We start from the raw sequence: 12,091 nt of genomic DNA, 5'->3' as shown, positions 1-12,091 counted from the left end.
GCTGTGGAAGAGAACATAATCAATTAATTTCTTTAGGCTGAAGAGTAATAATATACAACACACAGTATCTTTACCCTGGGATATTGTGATTTTGTACGGAGAAAGTCCTTGGAAAGTCTTTGGAAATTATCTTTTATTCCATACTGGGGAACTGAGCCTCCAAAGGGTACTTTTAGGGATAGAGAGAGAATTGCTTTGAAAATGGAAACGCAGCTATGCCACGCTATTTTTCTTTGGGCAAAGAAAGCACTTTTTTCTCTTGATAAACTCAGTGGGAGAGATCTCAGGAGTGACAAGTCTGATACATTCTAGACATAGCAGACCATCCAAGATACCCTCATGCAGCCAGCAGACACGACACGGGACCTGCTGGCTTTTGAAGCGGCAACTGAAGGCCAGGCAAGGTACTCTAAAATGGTGCCTGAAAAGGCAGTAAACGCCTGGTCCTGGGCACCTGAATTGCTCTCCTTTCCTTCAAAGAGGCATGGACAATTTTTTTCAGGGGACAGATCCAGGACTGGATTCAATGACACAAGAATGTGTAGAAAAGGAAAGTAAATTAAACTATTAATCCTTTTTATTCCTTCCCCAATTGTAAAGACAGTGGGTCTCTCGCTCAAATGAATGTTGTGTACAAAAGACACATTTCACAACACTGAATATGAGACGGGGACAGACCAGTGAAAAACTTTGTATCGGTATTCACAAGTATTTTAAACAGAAGGGACAGAATTTCCTGCTGGAATTAAGTTTTTGACATTTTGTCTTTTTTGTGTGTGTCTTGTTTTGTTTTGTTTCTGTTACTCAATTACTTAGTTTCTTGGCAAGCGTTTGGTGTTCTCTTCTAAAGCAGAAAAGCAGAGCTGGACTCAGTTCATGCAAGTCTTACTGTGCATTTTACTCTATGGTGTTTATTTTCCCTCCCTTTTCCCTGAGTCTGGTGGCAGAAAGCCAGGGTGCACCTTACATACCCGTAATACCTGTTCTTGACACATGTACTTCTACCAGAGACGATATCACCAGCAAAAACGCCCTTAGCAGCAGTAGGCATAAAAGCCACAGAGGCAACAAGAGAATCTATGGCAGATTTGCATCATATATCAGACTGTGCAGTGCACCAGAAAATATAGCAGATTCATTCATTTACTTTACATTACTTCAGCTTTGCTGTAGGGTTTAATGATCAATGTTAACAACTTTATGAGTCTGAATTTGCTTCCTGCTCATATAGACCAGATGTTCTAGAAAAGCAGATATAAATAAGTTGAGAGGTCAACCTGGACTTTTATTAGTGGACAGAAACATAGACCATACTTTTTTCTGGATGATAAAATATTACTGGTTCCCACAGGGGATCTTTTATAGTGTTGTAAATCCTCCATCTGGCATTTTGTTCACTTCATTGTTCAAATATTTGCTATGTGCTGATGCATTGAATATCCTTTGCTTTTTTAATATCTATTCATTTGTGAACTTATTTTCCAGATACCCTAGTGGAAGGAGGCCCCCAGTGGCATAGTTCTCGACCACCTCATGCCTGATAAAAACCAACACACACATGCCTTTTTTTTTTCTCTTTTAGAAATTGTGTTATTTGCACGCTGAGAATTTTCTGACTAAACCCAGCTTTGCAACACTGGATTTTGAGAACAAAACATGACTTCCACAGACTTATGTAGGAATATGAAGATAATGCTGAGCACAAGCCCTAGTTATTATAATGTTGAAGCATTATTTCTTCTTTCTTATTCCAGAGGAGGAAGATCGGGTTCAAATCCAGAATGCATTCCCACATTCAGGAAGAAAGATTTGTCTAGAGAAGTTGACAGTTTTGGACAATGCTTTCAAGCTTCAGAGCTGTGGTCTTGGTGTTTCTTGGGGTGAGATTTCTTTCATGCTTCACTAAATGAAACTTTTTTGGTTCAGATTAGCCTATGGTGCTACGATACCTCAGAAAAGGCATGGGCAATACCCCGGAGTCTTTCCTCCAGTGGGTCTCGTCTCTTACAGCTCTCTGCAGCTTCATCTTCTCTTGTGCCTTGGGTGAGGAGGTAGCAAGGATGTCAGACATCTGACTTCTTGTTTCCATGTTGTGAAACTATGCTCCAATTTGTCCAAATTAGTAGGAGGTAGGAATGTGTATACCTAATAAAGCAGTTATTCTAAAATAAGTAAGTACCTTACCTAAAATATCTACCTAAAAATGTGTGTATAAATGCCTCCAAAGGAGCATTCTGTCTATCTAAATTAAGGCTGTGGAGACCTTCACTTTCTTCCATTCACTTGGTGGAAAAGAGAGGTTCTTGGACTGCTTTATCAGAGAAGTTAAAAGCAACTGTGAAAATACCAGTTTTCTCAGACTGGAGTATGTGACATCACCATGCATTTTCACTGTTCTGAGACATGAGGATCAGACCAGGTCAAAGAAGAGCCAGTGACGCTGCCACCACTACCTACCTTGGCTAATTTGTCTTCAGGAGGAAGGAAGTGCTATTGTCACCCGCACTGTTCTGAGTTACCTTCTCTTCCTTGATTTATCCTCTCTTTTCTTTTGTCTTCAAAACTGCATCCAGGAGCGCATCTTCTGCCATAATTCTATGAACCCCTGCCCAAACGTAGCTTCAGCCATGACCTATAAATCCTACATTGATAGAGATGTGCCAGGTCTTCGTGCCTTTGGGAAAGCCTGTGTGTGAGGCATATGTTTCTTTAGCTGAGGTCTTGAGCATTTGCATGCCTGTGATCACTCTTCAGGTTGCCTAAAAGCTCATAACCAGCCAGATCTAACATATAAAACCTCAATCATCCAGTCCAACATGAGAAACTCTACAGAGCACCTGTGCAACCCAGCCTCAACCACTCCCTCAGTGAGACGGAAAGGCTTATGCTTCAGAACTTGTATTTAGAAACCCATGAGAATCAAAGACTCAATGTGGAGATGGCAGGTTGGCTCAGGCTGTCTGAGGGTAGAGCCATGGACTTATGTATCAGTGTCCGCACATCCAAACTGTCAGTGTCAAAGCCATATTTACATTTCTTTTTGTTATTCGTTTTATTTCATCTGTAATGTTTTCTTTATTTTTTTAGTTATCTTTAAGGAAACATGATCTAACAATATCAGGTGAAACAAAATTTTAGCCCATCTCAATCACCTATCCTCTCTTTTCCACTAAAATGGCTTTCTTTGCTTTTTTCCCTTGTTATATAAAAGTCTGATAAATAAGATAAATTCTTTTTAAAATGTTTTGACATCTCAAAATATTTTGGCATCTCAAAAGTGAACAGAGATATTGTTAAATAAAAGACTTTTAAAATGTGTTACTTCTTAAGTTTTTAAGGTGTTCTTTTTTTATTTCCTTCTTTATCTTTAAAAGGAAGTCCAAAGAACTTTACTATTCTTTTTCTGCAATGTGAATAAACTAGAAGAAATAGCAAGCTAGGAGCATCCTGGAAGGGATTTCAGGAAGTTATTCAGTCCCAGCTGTCTTGAATCTGTCTTAGTATATGGCCCATGACTTCTTGTCTCATCCCTGCTTAGTTGGCAGCGGCCTTTTACAAATATATAGACCATTGTTATCCCAAAACCTTATAGTCTGCTTCACTGTTACACGATCCAACAGCAAATGACATTTTTCTTAATATTTTAACTTAACTGAAATCCAAATTCTCCTTTCCAGCCTAAGAAAATGGTACTTAATATCAAACTTAAACCTTTCTGTTTGATTGAACATACTGAAACAGATCAGCTTACTTCAATAATGCTGGAAATATTATTCTAATTGGAAATATTACACCAAAAAGCTTCAGTGTTACCATGTCATCTCTTTACAATTTTTCTTTCCACAATGAATGTAAATATTACAGCCTTTATTCTGGCTTCATGGATTTTCCATAGCATGGAAATTCAGTTTTGTGACTGGGATAATTATTTCTCCCTTCTTTCATTTATTCTGTCTTCTCTGTTTTGAATGTGTGCTCTTTGGGGCACAGGTTATCTCTTATTAGATAAATTAATTGCAGATAATAAAATAACTTCATGTGAACTTATTCCACTGGTGCTTATGTTTTATGTACCAGTAACATGCAAAATAATAATAGCTTTAAAAATGTGAATGTTTAAAGATTTTTTCACTTATGAAGGGATCCCTGAAAAGCTTGTAAGGTGTCTGAAGAGGGAATTTTGGGAAAAATTTCCATTCAGTGATTTATAAATCTTCTACAGCTTCTACATTCTGTGTGGAAACTCCTTGTAAATGGCTTCATAACTAGAGGCTAAAAGTGACTCCCAATCTATTCCCACATTAGCTGGGGAATATTAATACACATATATTGCAAAATGGTGCCAAAGCAGTAAAGAAAATAAAACAAAACTCTCTCTTCCAGATCAGATTTTTGGACAAGCTTCCACTAAGCACATGAACGTTTGGACATCCATTTGCAGCAAACCTTTTCTGATGTTTATGCCTCATTAATCACAATCCAAAAATTGGATCAATTTGTGTTACCTGCGGAAAATATTTCCATTCCTATGTCACAGTTATCCCTGAAAATTCTGCAACACTATGAACTTCAAAGGAGGTGAAATAGGAAAAATAGATATAAATTACATCAAACATCTGAGGTATATGTCAGCACACATATGTATATACTTATGTGATTAAATATACAAATGTATAAACACATTCTTTTACACTTGCAAAGAAAGTAAGTTCTTTGCAAAGATAGATTTCTTCCCTGGCTTAGGATGTCATCACCTCTTCAATCAGCACCTGAATCTGAATGAAAGATTCACCCCTAGCACAGTTTCTACATTTTTGAACGCAACCAGCATCCAGATCCACACTAGGATGGACAGGAGCCATGTCTGCCATCTGGCAGCCACTCTGTGGGCCATGTGTAACAAGCCGGCGGTGCCAGACCTGTTTCTTGCAGACAGATGCACACCTTCCATGACATTCGTGGCTGGCATCAGTCACCAGCCACAACAAACAGGTCAATCACTGAACTGGCATGAAAAGTAAGATATTCTCCGAGATATACAGGCAGGCCCTCAAGATTTTCTACACTAAGAGAGAGGGTAAGGGAGGGTGGGATATCTTGCTGGCACGAGAACATAGGGTATATCACTGTGGAGTCAACAAGAGGTTTCCCATTGGCTTCAGGACTAGGTTTCCACCCACAGACATTTTATGTGGCAAACAGTTGTCAAATACTGCAAAGTCTATAGACTATTCATTTAGCTGATGGATTAAGTTTATCCCACTTCTCTCTTTCCCTTTTTAGTTTTCAGATCATCGCGTATTTGCCTAAGTGATAACCATCAACAGATGGATGGAGGGTGCAGCAGAGCTTTGCAGTAGTGTACGTTTGTTTTCTGACTTCCCAGTGCAAGTTTTCATGATCTCACTTCCTGATGGCAATGTTTTGCTTCCAAAACCTGATTTGATTTCCAGGCTGTGTAGGTTTTTCAAGAACTAAACTCTTTTTTTTCCCTCTTTTTTTTTTTTTTTTTTTTTTTCCCCCTTCTTTTTCTGCCCTTATCCAAGCTTGTCCTACATGTCTAGGAAGGATCAGAGCAAGGGACAGAATTGAGCATATAATTGCCACCCACTGTCAACAGGATGTTAAAATTCATTACTGTAAATTTGTGGTTCTTTAGCCCAAGCTGCCTTAGTACAGACTTTCAGATCTAGTTGAGCCAAGAGTCTGCCTGTCACAGGGGCGCTTACAGCAGTGTGCAAGATTGATAGATACCTGGGACCAAGTCCACGCTGCACAGTGGAAAGCAATGCAGAGGTACCTAAGCAAATCGTAAATCCTTGTACACATGAGAATAAAACAACTCACCTGAGATTATGTATTGTACTTGTGTAATGCATTATGTATTTTGAGAGGTCAGGGATGATTAACTCAGGGACAGCACTGGACTGACAGATCTGTAGTGTTTTGGAGACAGTGTTAGTGCACAATGATGTTGTATGCGATATGTAAAGATGATAGGTGGACTCCAAGATCACCTCAAAGAATTTGTTCCTTTAATCTAGGAGTAAGAAAAAGCAGCCCATGCATTTAATCCAACCCAGGCAAACCATGAAAAAGCTGAGTATGCCACTGCACACAATTTTTCCTAAGGGCGACAGTAGGAATGCATAACCATGGCAAGGTACTCCCATGAGTAAACTCCTAGAAAGGTCTAAAATGCAAAGCAAAGCCAACATACCAGAGCAGATGGAATAAAATTAAATAAATAAAAATTAAGAGGAGACTCAATGTTAGACGGAAAATGAGAAGTCCATAACTGCTGACTAGCACAATCAGATAAGAAGATTATTGCACTCCAAATAAGTGAGATTAATGCTTACATAAGTTAGCTATCAGCTGTCTTTCAGATTAAACAAAAAATGAGAAGAAAAATGCATTTTACTTTCAGATAGAAAATGCTAACAGTGTTAACTTATTGGGGAACCCAGAGCAGAGCTGCACTATGATAGATTGAAGCTAAGGGAGACGGAATAGAGAGAAGCCTGAACATAAACACATAAATCAGGGATTACATCAAGCTGAGATCATGATAAATATGTTCTGAGCATTTCTACTGGGCAAAGTTAAGGGTGAGATTTAGGAAGCATGTAATAAGCCAGAATTAAAAGACAGCAGTATTGAAAACTGACTGTATCCTGGGGGCACGGAAGAAGTGTTTGTTTTTTTCCTTACTACTGCTGAAGCACCACCACCACATAGAGTGCACAAAGGGGCACTCGCCCTCAGTGCAAGCTCATATGGGTATGTTTTATCAGAGGACAGCTGTGCTATATGAAAGTCAAAATGAAGAAGAGCACAGGGTGTCTTTTCCAGTACAGCTGAACCTTAGCAGTGGTCGCACAGCTAGTTTGGGTGGGAAACTGCTGCTCGGCTATGTGATCACTTATTTCTTCATGCTGACAAATTAAACTGACAAGCTCAATATAAGTGATAGCCAGAAATATCTTCCTCATGTGGAAGTCAAATTGATATAAATATACCTAATTTTAATCTGATAACTAACTCGTATCCTCCTCTGTCTCTATTCAAAGCAGCTTCCCAGGCAGTAATGATTTGGTAATAGGGGTGAGGGAGGAATATACAGGGGAAAAAAAAAAATAAAATTCCCAAAGCCCCTCAGCAGCTGCCTTTCTTGGTTAAGGGAGAATTGCAGAGTGTGAGGAACACTACAGACATGTACACAGAAGTAATGTAAAGCTTTAGAGTTCTGCAGTAATCTTTAACAGCTTTTATTTTGCTGTACCTTCACTTAACAATAAGCTTAAGTTTTTAAAAAGCAAAGAAAAGTTAGCTAGCCGAACCATTTTTCTAATTTTAAGAATACTGTACTCTAAATCTCAGGAGTTTGAGGCATCGACAGACAGCATTAAATCAGCCCTGTGACAGCAGAGGTCTAGAGAACACAATACTCTGGGAGATTTCCTCAAAGGAAATCCACATTAGTTTAACTATTTTTAACTTGAACGGATTAACAAGAGCCTGGAGGAGATGCTCCCAACACCATCTCTGGCTGCAAGGAGAAGGTGGTGAAGCCACCATGCTGGGTCAGTGCTAGCAAGAGAAAGATATCTTCACAACTTGTGCCTTCATCGTGATGTATGCCAGCTTTGCTTCAGCTCTGATGTTGCGTAGAAGGGCCTGGCAATAATAGCACAGATGCCATCCTTTCTTTCTTACTGCTATTTCCAAATTGAAATGGCTTCCATTAACATATCATTTCATCAGAGAATGAAATAGAAAAAAAGAGCACCAAACATGACAAATGACAAATGAAACACAGGAACATTTTCACAAATACTCCAACATCCATGCCACTCCTTCAGTTTATACTGACAGTCAGTGAAGCCAGTCAGTGAGAAGTACATTAGAAGGGATGGAACAGATGGAGAACACTGGATAGATCACCTGGCACAATTCCCAGTGTAGGATTGCTCCCTTAGGTTCATTTGTTATCAATTTGTCCAGTCTTGTATAAGTCAATGAGAAAACAAAACAAATAAGCAAAAAAAAAAAAAAAAAGACAAAAAGAAAAATAATAAAGAAAATGCCAGAAAAAGTAAGAACAGAACAGTAACAGCAAAAGCAAATCTTTTGGTAAACATTCAAAGACTTCGGTGATTCTATAGCAAACAGAAGAATTTAAACATTTTCTTCGTAGAATCATAAAATGGTTAGAGTTGGAAGAGACCTTAAAGATCATCCAGTTCCCATCCCTCTGCGCTGGGCAGGGACACTTCAACTAGACCAGCTTGCTCCAAGCCCCATCCAGTCTGGCCATGAACACCTCCAGGGATGGGGCAGCCACAACTTTTCTGGGCAACCTGTTCCAGTGTCTCACTACCCTCACAGTGAAGAATTTCTTCCTAATATCTGATCTAAATCTCTCTTCTTTCAGTTTAAAACCTTTACCCCTCATCCTATCTCTCCACTCTCTGATAAAGAGTCCCTCCCCATCTTTCCTGTAGGCCCCCTCCTGTAGGTACACCTTTAGGTACCGGAAGGACTCTATAAAATCTCCTCCATCACTTCAGCCAAAATGTGTCCTTTGATGAATATTGACTCCATTTTAAACTTTGTATTCAGAATTTCAAGGTTTATTTAATGAAGATAGAACTAGTCAGAATGGAAAAATACAAATCTCCCATTATGACTGATTTCCCAAATTCCCCCTCTCACCTCAAAATCCAAAAATATCAAGACAAAATTGAAGGTCCAATCTCCAAAACCATTGATATCCCACCTTGAAAAAACTCTTTATAAAGTCAATGGACATGTAATTCATTTGAATATGTGGGTCTTCTTTAGAAAGTGTTGAAAGTACACCATTATCTTTATTGACAGGTGTGGAAATCTTCAGTGAAGAAGACTCAAGTTAGGAAGTGCAAGTTTCAGCCTTTGTTCCAGTTCAGTTTAAGCTGTGTAATGGACTGAACAAACCAGGAACAGTGGCAAAACAGGATCTTCAGAACCTCGAGTGTGCGTATGCACTTTCACTGCCTTTAAGGATTTTGTGAAGGCATAACAGATAAGGAATAACTGCTCTGGACTCCTTCCATGCATACAAGTCCTAAACTGCCTTGTAAAGTGGGACTAATTAGCTGCTGCTATAAGTTATGGGAGGTCATTCTGGACTTCATAAAGTATCACTACATCCAAAAGCCATGATTCTTTTTTTAATTATTCATGAACGTTTCTTTTCGTCATAACTTTATTAACGGAGTAAAATGTGCAGGAAGTGTCAGCAGGGCATGGGAGCAGATAAACTTCTCAGGCATGTCGTAAGCTCTTTGAGGACAAGAAAATCTTTTATGTTTGTTTAAGCTCCATTCCATTCATCCACTTTTTGGGAAAGATTGGGAAAAAGTTTAAGTTGCAGAAGTGGATGCCGTATTCCTCATGTCATCTGTTAACTGCCAGCCCAGCACTAAGCGAGGGCTGCAGAGTACGTAGTGTTGTACTTCTGCCTAAGCACCAGCATGTCCTTAAACAACCCATTCACATTATTTAGCTGTTTCCAAAGCCCTGTGACCCATTTCTGGGACTGAGTCAACATCCGCAGTCCCAAACCAGGACATTCAGCAAACGCCAGGCTCAGCAGCAAGTCAGGGACGAGCAAGGCTGCTGCCTGCTCACTCTGTTGTGCAGGGATAACATGGTATAGATCCTACACACAATTTAGTTTTAAACACTTTGATTGTGCTTTTATTTCTTTAAGGCAGGGATGCGTGCAATCATCATCACATGGCATGAATATCAAGGTCAGATGCAATCTCCTGCTGTTAGAGTAGGAGTCCGCTTACTCACAGCTCACCTACTTTTCCAGACCTTATTACAGCAATTACTAGAAAAAACACAGTTCTCTTACGAACAGGTTCCTGCACTAGCTTCTTAAGAAAGCAGGCTGCTAAGGTTCTCCACCCCATCAATTATAATTAGCCATCTCTTTTCTTCCAGTGGTTTATTCAGCTGGAATTTGTTAAGAGTGCTGATTCATAATGCTAATTGCAAAGTTAATTTTACCTGGGCAGACTTCTAAAGGACTGGCATTAAACGAGAATTATTATTGTTTTCCTACCCCTGTCACTGAAATCAAGCGTTTTGTGAAGGTTTGCTCTACCATGCATTGCGTTCTCCTGGCAACAATGAAGTCTGTTTGGGGAGTTAGAGCTGTGAGTTGCTTTACTTTCCCACAGATCTGTATCTGTTTATATCAGACTGAAAGCTCTCAAAGGCGGGAATCCTGGTTAGGATTATCTAGCAAAAACTTCAATTTATATTGAATCATATCGGTTCAGTATAGACTCTCTAGAGTTCTGGGATTTACTTTTCGTAAGCTAAATTTATATTTTCCACCATGGAATTTATAATCCTCAGTAATGCACTGGCTGAATTATTCTTATTTAACAGAATCGCTCAGTGTATCCCTCACAGAGGGTAGGTAATATTGCATCAATATTTTATTGCTGTGATCTCTGCCATAACTGGATTTCGGAGTACTCTAATAAATTAAAGGATGTTAAAAAACGGTAAGTCAAGTTAATGAAATGACTTTGGGCTTTCCTAAAGGATTGGGCTTTGGGGTACTTGAAGGAAGTCATGACATCACTGAAATTTAGATTATGGTTTTAATATGAAGCACTCACTGGACTGATCCAGGATCACTGCTGCTTGGACTCCTTGTTGCTCAACAGAGAATTTTAAAAATTAAAGTGGAAAACACAAAATAAAAAGAAAAGAAAATCAAAAGATCCTTAGGCTTATAATAGAGGGGGATTTTTTTGTAGTTTTTTTGTAATGCTGTAGTTTGACTGTTGTACTGATTGCATCTCTTGCATAGACCTGCTGCCCCAACTACATTATTTTCTCTTCCAACCACAGACTTTACTTTTCCAAATCTCCACTGTTCTTCATGGAAAAGCCCCCCACCAAAACAAAACCAAAACCAGCAGATTTTATACTTGTTCTTTCTCCAAATGCAAGTGTTAAATTTTCACAAGACACAAACATTAAAATGACTACTTGGACAACCAATTTTGTGACAAATTTTATATCAAATGACTTGTTACAGAAGACTTTTGACAAAACTAGCCTGTTGCTAACTGGGCAGTAGTTAGAGTTACAGGGGTTTGAAATCTTTGTCCAGTTTATTGTTATTAGTTATCTCAACAGGTATAGCTAGATCAATAGGTAGATCGATAGGTAGATCAATAGGTAGATCAAGACAGACAGCCCTAACCGTAACCAAATATTTTATTTGGTCCCTGAACCATTCAAACATAAAAAAGTTATAGTCTAAAAGCTGTGTACACAGCCATTTAAGAAACATATTATTTTAGCTCAAGCTCATGACTGGCTTTTATACTACTACTTGGTCTAGTGGGAGGTGTCCCTGCCCAGGGCAGGAGGGTTAGAACTAGATGAACTTTAAGGGCCCTTCCAACTCAAAACATTCTATGAGTCTATGGTTCTAAATGTCTTGGAGATGCCTTTGGAGAAGACATTCAGCTGCCTGGATTCAGTGGTAAAGACAAGCCCTGTGTCAGCAAGGTGCCAGGGTCAGTCATCCTAGGTGACTGCCTTAAAGGAGAGCTCCTTCAAGGAAACCACAACCACACTTTGCACCTGAGATGATTGTTTGTAGTCACTAGCAAGCTTTCAGCATCTCCATTTCACATCTCCTGTACGAAAGGAACAGATTTTCATTTTGTTATTCACCATCCCTAGTTACTTTTACATATTCACATATATATACACATATTCATATATTTGTGTGCTCAGTGAATTTAGTTCATTTAATTAAGGCACATAAACTGTGCTTACTTTGGGGGCACTTAGTGAAATAATCTCTAAAAGCAGGTGTTGAACTTCCCTGATCAATGAATGGGAAGAGGAAGACGTTTGCTGTAGACCTCCAACTGGAGATCTTTCTACCAAAGTCTGAGCATTTGAATTAGGAAGATATTCATGAACTGGGGGCAAAAATGTTTCCTATGGGTGCAGACTTCAGAGAGTTTGCTAGGCTCACTGGTGTCTTTTAAAAAGTCTTTGT

Source organism: Vanellus vanellus, assembly GCF_965231255.1.
Source record: "Vanellus vanellus genome assembly, chromosome: Z".
Lineage (NCBI taxonomy): Eukaryota > Metazoa > Chordata > Aves > Charadriiformes > Charadriidae > Vanellus > Vanellus vanellus.
This window is presented reverse-complemented; position numbering follows the sequence as displayed.